This window comes from Fukomys damarensis, unplaced genomic scaffold (genome assembly GCF_012274545.1).
Source record: "Fukomys damarensis isolate Sample0158 unplaced genomic scaffold, DMR_v1.0_HiC HiC_scaffold_29, whole genome shotgun sequence".
Lineage (NCBI taxonomy): Eukaryota > Metazoa > Chordata > Mammalia > Rodentia > Bathyergidae > Fukomys > Fukomys damarensis.
This window is the reverse complement of record NW_022900941.1, coordinates 11,694,958-11,703,167: the sequence shown is the minus strand read 5'-3', so window position 1 is coordinate 11,703,167 and position 8,210 is coordinate 11,694,958.

The following is an 8,210-nucleotide window of genomic DNA, read 5'->3' as shown; positions in this document are numbered from 1 at the left end:
ATTTTTTTAGCCAAAGCATAAATTCTAAATGCTGAACACAAGTAGACAAGGCTCAAAAAAAATCTGTTGATGTTTTTGACAACTGAAGAGGGAAAAATGCATAACAATTTGGAAGTCTAAGGGAAAGCAATTAAGACAATGAACTTGGATCCTGATGAATTTATGTTTAAATCTACTTATTAGAGAAACTATAATATTGAATAATTTTATTAACCCTGAGTCTTGGCTTTTTTCATAGAAATGATAGAAAATACCATGTATTGTATGGGATCTGTGGAAATATTAAATGAAGCCCTGTTAATAATATCAATTGCTTCTCTGTTAACATCTCAGTGTTCAGTAAATATGAATTATAACGTTTCTTACCAGTGGTCTACACATCTTTGTTAGCTTGTTAAAACTTTGGAGAAGAAATGCTAGGCATCATTGAATACACAGGGCACACAAAACAGGTCCACATAGTAAACAAGGTGCCTGAATTGTGTATGGAGATATTTTATCTCTAGGAATGCATATACAGCAAACATCTACAGCCTCTGATATTTATTCAAATGAGAGCAGCACTTTGGCCTGTAAGCAGAGTGGCATCATGAGCTTTGTCAAACTATCCAACCAAGATGTAAAAAAATCTAATAAACTATCTTCTTACTTCTATAGTGATAAAGGAAGGACATAGAATAAGAGGAAGAAGAAACCCAAAAGTAATACAGCTTTTACTCTGAAAAATGATAACTAAATCTTTTATCCATCTGAGGATGGAATAGAAGATGCTTGAAAATATCAGATACATTTTTCTTATTAATTTTTACAGCATAAATGAGTTATTCATAGAGATCCCACTAACATAGAGCTGTGGTAAAAATTAATATATGAGTTTGTTACTTGTGTACAGTAATCATATTGATTTTTGAGGGTTGACTTTTTATGCATCTCCATGACTGAATTTTGTTATTAAATACAGACGTATTTTAGTGGAGTTTTTGGGTGATCTATGCAAAGTACCATGTCATCTACAAATAGTAGTAGTTTAACTTCTTCCTATCTTTATTCCTTCTAATTCTTTCTCTTTTCTAATTCTCCTGCTAATGTTGTTTCAGGAACTGTATTGAAGGAGCTGTGATAATTGAAATACTTGTCTTACTCCTGATTTTAATGTGAGAGCTTTCAGTTTTTGATCATTTAGTATGATATTTGCTATTGGTTTATACAGATGGATTTTATCAGATTGAGCTGAATTTTCTGGATTATCATGAATGGGTGATGAACTTTGTCAAAATACATTTTTTGCACATCTTGAGATGATAATGTGATTTTTGTCCTTGGCTCTGTTGATATGGTGGATTACAACTATAGGTTTGCATATATGGAACCATCCCTGCATCCCTGGGTGAAAAACTTGGTTTTCATAGTGATCTCACTGACTGAAAAATGGAGCTGTGATAAAAATTAATACATGAGAGATAAATTAGAGAAATCATGCCTTTCACAATAGGATAAAAATGAAATATTTAGGAATCAACATAACAAAGTAAAAGATCTGTATATTGAAAACTTACAGTTCTCTGAAAAAGGAGATTGAAGATGACATCAGAAAATGTAAAGACATCCTTTGCTTATGGCAGGAAGAGCCAACATAGTAAATCTGGCCATACTGCCAAAATTGTTATGCACATTTAATGTAATGCAAATCAAAACACCAATAGCATATCTGAGAGAACTAGAGAAAACATTCCTAGACATCATTCGGAACCAGAAGAGACCTAGCAAAAACAATTGTGGGCAACAAAGGCAAGGCAGGAAGCATCATAATTACTGACTTGAAATTATGTTACAAAGGTACTGTGATAAAACAGCACAGTACTGGCAGAAACAGACTCAAGGATCAAAGGAACAGATTATAAGATGCAGAAACAACTCTAAACACACTCAGCTACTTTATCTTTGACAAAGAAGCCAAACACCTGCACTCCAAGAAAGATAGCCTCTTCAATAAATGGTACTAGAGAAATTGGCTTTCCACATCACAGACTAAAACTACACCTATGTCTCTCACCATGCACTAAATTAAAATCAAAATGGATCAAATATCTACATATTAAAACAGAAACATTAAATTTGTTGGGAGAGAAAACAGGTAAAACTCTTAAAGACATAGTTGTAGGTAAAATCTTTAAGAACAAAACCCTGATCACACAGCAAATGTTTGAAAGAATCAACAACTGAGATCTCATCATATTAAAAAGTGTTTGCACCCTGAAAGAAACCAACAACAGAGTGAAGATACAACCAACATAATGCAAAAAAAAATTTTGCCAGATGTTCCTCAGACAAAAGACTAATATCTAGAATAAAGAACTGAAAAAATCACCCCCCCATTTAAAGACCCAATCCAAAAAATGAGCATCTGAGATAAACACACATTTTCAGATAAAGAAAAACAAATGCAAATATATATGAAGAAATATTCAATATCTATGAGCATTCAAGAGATGCATATTAAAACAACATGAAGCTTCCACCACACTTCAGGAAGAATTACTATTATCAATAAATCAATGAGTAACAAATGCTGGAGGAGCTGTGGGGAAAAAGGAACCCTTCTGCACTGCTGGAAGTGTAGACTGCTATAACCACTGTGGAAATCAGTGTGGAGATTCCCCCAAAGGTAGGAATAAAAGTTCCATTTGACTCAGCTATCCCTCTGCTGGTATCATCTCAAAAGGACTAAAAGGATCAACCACAGTAATACATACACACCTGTGTTTATAGCAGTAGAGTTTGTGATAGCTAAATCTTGGAAACAGCCCAAATAACCATTAAACAATGAACAGATAAAGAAGATGTGGTTTTATTATAAAATGAAATACTACTCACCACAAAAAAGAAAAAAAAAACTGGAGGCATTTCTAGGTAAATATATAAAACTTGAGATCACACTCAAGTGAAATAAATTGGACACATGTGTAAACACTGCATTATTTCTCTGGTGTGAGAAACTGAAAGTGTAAATAAGGACCAAAATTTACAATAATGTGAAAGAAGAAGAAAATGTTCAAATGGAAGGGGCACTAGGAATTAGGGAGGGGGTGAGGAAGCGAAGGAAAAGAAAAAATGAGAAAAGATAAAATGTAAACAGTGTTTTGTAAATAAGGAAGAGGAGAATTGGAGGAAAGGGGGAGAAATGGGAGGAAAAAGAATCAAGACACATCATGTATACAGATTCCATATGATGAATGTGATCATTATGCATATTTAAATTGTACCAATAAACTTAACAAAAAATTAATATATGAAGCCTTTGGCTCACATTCTTCTCTCCTTTAATGTTTCCGTACTCTCATGTAGTCAGTCTGTGTATGGATACTAATGCTACTTACACTACTTTCAAATGAAAAAGTATTTGCATACTGTATTTAATATTTTGCTTTCACTTCTGATATTGCTTTATAACCATACTCTTGATTCATGTTGACTTCTCCCCTTTCTTGCTTCAAAATTGTTAATCTCCTTTCTTGAATCATCTCAAAATTTTAAGGTATAGTTAAAGTTTACCTGGCTTATTGTTATTTTTAACATTCCTACTTTATCATTAAAATGAATATTTATTTTGAAGGTTACTCCGGAGAGTTTTTTATTGGGGTTATTATTACATTTTAGATATAAAATGGGATGACATTCACCATTGGGAAAAAGGAAAAAAATGGAAACAAAGTCTTTGTAAAATTTCTACTTTAATCAGTATTCAGAAGTGCTATAAACCAGGTGTGGTGGTGCACGCCTGTAATCCCAGCACTCGGAGGCTGAGGCAGGAGGATCACTGTGAGTTTGAGACCAGCCTGGACCACATAGTGAGTTCAGATCAATCTCAACTACATAGTGAGACCCTGTCTCAAAAAAAAAAAATACTTTTGTTACCAAACATGAAGCCTCCCTTCATAGCTTATAAATTTAGTGGTACATTGTGTCTTTTCTCTATCGATAGAAATAGAAAGTTACTCTTTTTCTCTCTATCACCAAGCAGAAGCATTTGTCCTTTGCCATGCCAGTGAGAGATTTTCATTAAGGTTTCTGAATTTAGAGCAATCACTACAGAGATGAACCAATGGCTGAAATGTATCTATTGCCACGGAGTCCATAACAGAGACAACAGTGAAATCCCACCCAACTGTTTTCACTGCCAAACTGGAATCCAGGCACTGCACCAATTTTCATTTTATTGGACATACCTTCTTTTAGTCTCACATGGCCAGAATTAGATTATTTGAAAATCAAAGCAAAATGCTAAATAATAGTGTTCTTAAAACAATTATTGCATGCTCCATTAAAGCATTACTTTATTCATAACAAGTTATATAGCTTCCTGCACTGATTCACTCACTCATTTACACTTTATAATTGACTTATTACAAAAAACATGGATCTTGGGTTCAAATTCTGACTTTAGATGCATAAGTATGAGTAAATAAATTTTAAAAACAAACTTCTGACTGCAAAAGTTAATATCTAATCTTAAATATTATGTGATTATAAATAATTCAACTTCAAACTTACTGTATAAAATAAAATGCAATGAGTTAAAATTCAGAAAATGTATTATTAGCAGCACCTCTGATATATTAACACACAGTAAATAAGCCCTCTATAAAGTATTGCATAGGATGATTTTAAAAACTCTTGTTATGAAATTCTTTAATTCATTTAGAAGAGTTTCACATTTCAGCAATGTGACTATATTCTGGAATCTCTGTGTTGAAATCTGTGTGTCTGTGTGTGTGTCTGTGTACGTGTGCGTATGTGTGTGTGTGTGTATGCTTGCATGTGCAAGCACTGAGTGTTTTACAAAATTATCTCATTATCCTTTGTTATATCAGTGCAGTTTATGAAAAGACAATTTATTGCCAAAGAGATAAGGAACTTACATGGTCACAAGCTTACACGGTCACAAGCCTGTGTCTTGAGTATGTCAACCACAACTGTTAGAACAATCTCACATGTTATCTATGTGCCTGAAACTGCACACTTTTTACATCTTCTCCCAAGTGAACTTGACATCATTTGACTCACACATCTTTTCAAATCCCTCACAGAGAACTTCCCATATTCTACTCTTAATCTGGTTTGAACTTTCTCATGACGCACGCTTACCTGTTCAATCTCTGTGTAGTACTCATCGCTTTCTAGATGGATAGTTACTTTTGTCACTACTCAAACTCCACAAAAGCAAAATTTTATTCTTAACTGTAATTTTAGTACCTTGCACTGTACCAACATCGTGGGGTAGATGGTAAGTATTTGTTAAATCAGAGAAATGAGCGTTACTAACCAAAAAACCATTCCTGGGCTTCTGATTCAAATACCCGGCTTTGTCTACTCAACTCCTCTGACCACAAAAGAGGACTTGAACTTCAGAAATAAATCCTCTTCTATAAAGCCTGAGCAATATTTGCCGTGAGTTTGGATCACAGTGTTTCTTTTTCTCATGTCCTGAAAAATCACATATTCTAAATTTTGGCCAGCATCTCAAATAGTAGCTGCACTCCTATTCTTTCAATGGCAGTTTCATCTATCTTTTGATAACTTGGATAGTCTGCAATGGCTTTGTTTGGATAACTGATGACTACATAGTGTTTAAGGATACCCTACGGTTATGAGTCAAAGCATGGGAGCAATTCCAGTGTGACTTTAATTAAAGGAATAACTCTCTAAAGGTGGAATTCATAGTCAATTCAAGCATTGGCGGTTGACATTGGCACTTAGGCTAGCTCTGTAGGTAATATAAAGATGAAAGCCAATATAAATCATCTCTATGAGATAATGAATAGCATTTTCAAGGAAACAGAATGTGCATTTATAAGTGGTTTAAAGTGCCAAATAATTTGCAAACTTCCCACAACTTTGCAAACAGCTAGAGAGCCTGAGATTTTTGCTGCTATTCAGAAAATGTTACTGAACTGTAGGTAGTCTTAGGTATTTTCTTGTCTTTGATATACAATACCCAATACCTGCAAATTAAAGGAGGAGAAGTTTGTTTTAGATCATAGTTGTAGTGGTTTCAGTACACAGGTGGCTGACTCTAAGGCAGGGAGCATGGCAGGTGTGTTTTGCCTATTGTGTGTTGAGGAAGCAAAGCAAGTGAGGAAGGGGAGGAAGACAGGCCCTTCCGGGCCACTCCCCCAGGGACCCACACCTCCCAGTATTGCATGCAGTTATAAACTTATACATGACCAAATTAACTAATGATTATCACACCTCTATGACCCAATCGCTTCCCAAATTTCCCACATACGAAAGCACGAGGCTTTCAGGGTGCCATCTAATACACAACGTAACACAGATTAACTGAAATAGTTATACTTAAGGAGCCATTTCCTAATGTACATATATCCCTTATTGTTGCTCAAAGCTTATAAAATTATATTAATACAAAACACCGGAGAGAAGAATAAACATGATTACAAAATAAAGTCTGAGATATAACAAAGGTGGTTAGGACATTACAAAATTCCAGTCTCCGAGGATAAAATGAAACATGTCCAGTGACTAAAATGCTAACAGTGAACTGCCTGACACCCAGGTCATCTGTACTCATCATTCATTAAAATAAGATCCTGGCATGTGTCATACTTGGGATGACTTGAAGGTTCACTATCAGGACTCCAACTCTCTTACTCCAATATAAGCAGTGATGACCAAAACTGGAGACAAATAGTCATCAGAATACAGGCATACTCAGAAGCGTCATGAAACAGGGTGATGCACAAATGTAGAGACACAGAGAACTCTTGGATTCCCAGTTCTATATTTGCAGAGCCAGCTGTTAGGTGTTAGCACTAAAAATATTACCCTGGAGGCAAACGATGTCAAATCTTAACTTTTCATGGGTTACGTTGGACCCAGTCAGTAGAAGAAGCAGAGTTAGGCTGCTGACTATCACACACTGCCAATATTACTTTCTGGTTCTTTGGCCTGTCATAATATCACACACTTCTCCAAGTTGATGTCTGTAAGTGACCCCTTTTTATCTTGTGCTCTTATTTTTTCTCTCTCTCTTGCTCACCATTTCTTTCTGTCACTGTCTCCTCTCCCGTGTCTGTTTCTCTTTTTCTGTCTCACAAAACTCTTCACATTTCCTAGGGGACAAAAGTTAATATTTTTATGTCACCCACAAAATTAGAATTGATAGAAATAAAGGCCACAAAAGAACATACCAGAATTAATAGAAATTATTTTGGTTGAAAACTGATCAATGAATCAAATTTTAAATCAGTAATTTGACTATGAAATTACCTGTACTAATGTAAACTTTCAGCAAAACAAAAACAAATGAAAATATTTCAACTGTGGTATATAACAGAGTAATTAATGAAATACAATGGACTAAAATAATCTTATTTGGATAAAGCCTTCTATATATTTGTGTTAATATTACTTGGGCAAAAATGTTTCCTTCAAAGTACTTTTAGCAATCAAACCCACAGAATTCATTCAAAACATCTTTTAGTATTCAAGCACAAGGACTGCTAAAATGACTTTTTTTCATAAAACCTTGTTTTTCCTATTCAGTATTGTCCCAATAAGAGTTTGTCATGAGATATAAAGGTAATATCTGTTAATACATTAGTACCTTTTATAAGCCAAAACATTTTAGTTTTAAACTTCCACATCTCAGCAGTACAAAACTAGAATACAGCTTGATCTTTTAAGCAATCATAAGTATATGCATCCTACAGGAAGATATTCAAACTCAGGGTGCCATAGAGTCAATGGAAACTTTTATAGAGCAAGAGAAAGTAGCTTATCATAAAAATAAAATGCTACCTTATAACTTTATTCCCATTTGGAAAACTGGTATTTTTTTTATCAGATCATAGTTGTTTCTTATTTTGTCTAAAAACATTCATCCCCAGTAGAGAAAATAAGAATGTTTCAACCTTGTAAAGATGCATAGTTGCTTATGGCAGCATTATTTTCCCTGCTGTAGATGATCCAATCAGCCATATCATGCAGAAGAAACACATGCCTGGTTCCTTCTCAAATTATATGGAGGAAAACAGTTTTCTTTCAACTGAAGAAGAAAATCCCCAACTATTACTTCCTCCCAGAAAGTAACTGAATTGATATTTTGCTAGCTCTTGGGAGAAATAGAAGCAGACTTAGTTGGAGAGAAAAGCCAGTCACATTTCTCACTGCATGCCATACCAAAGATATAT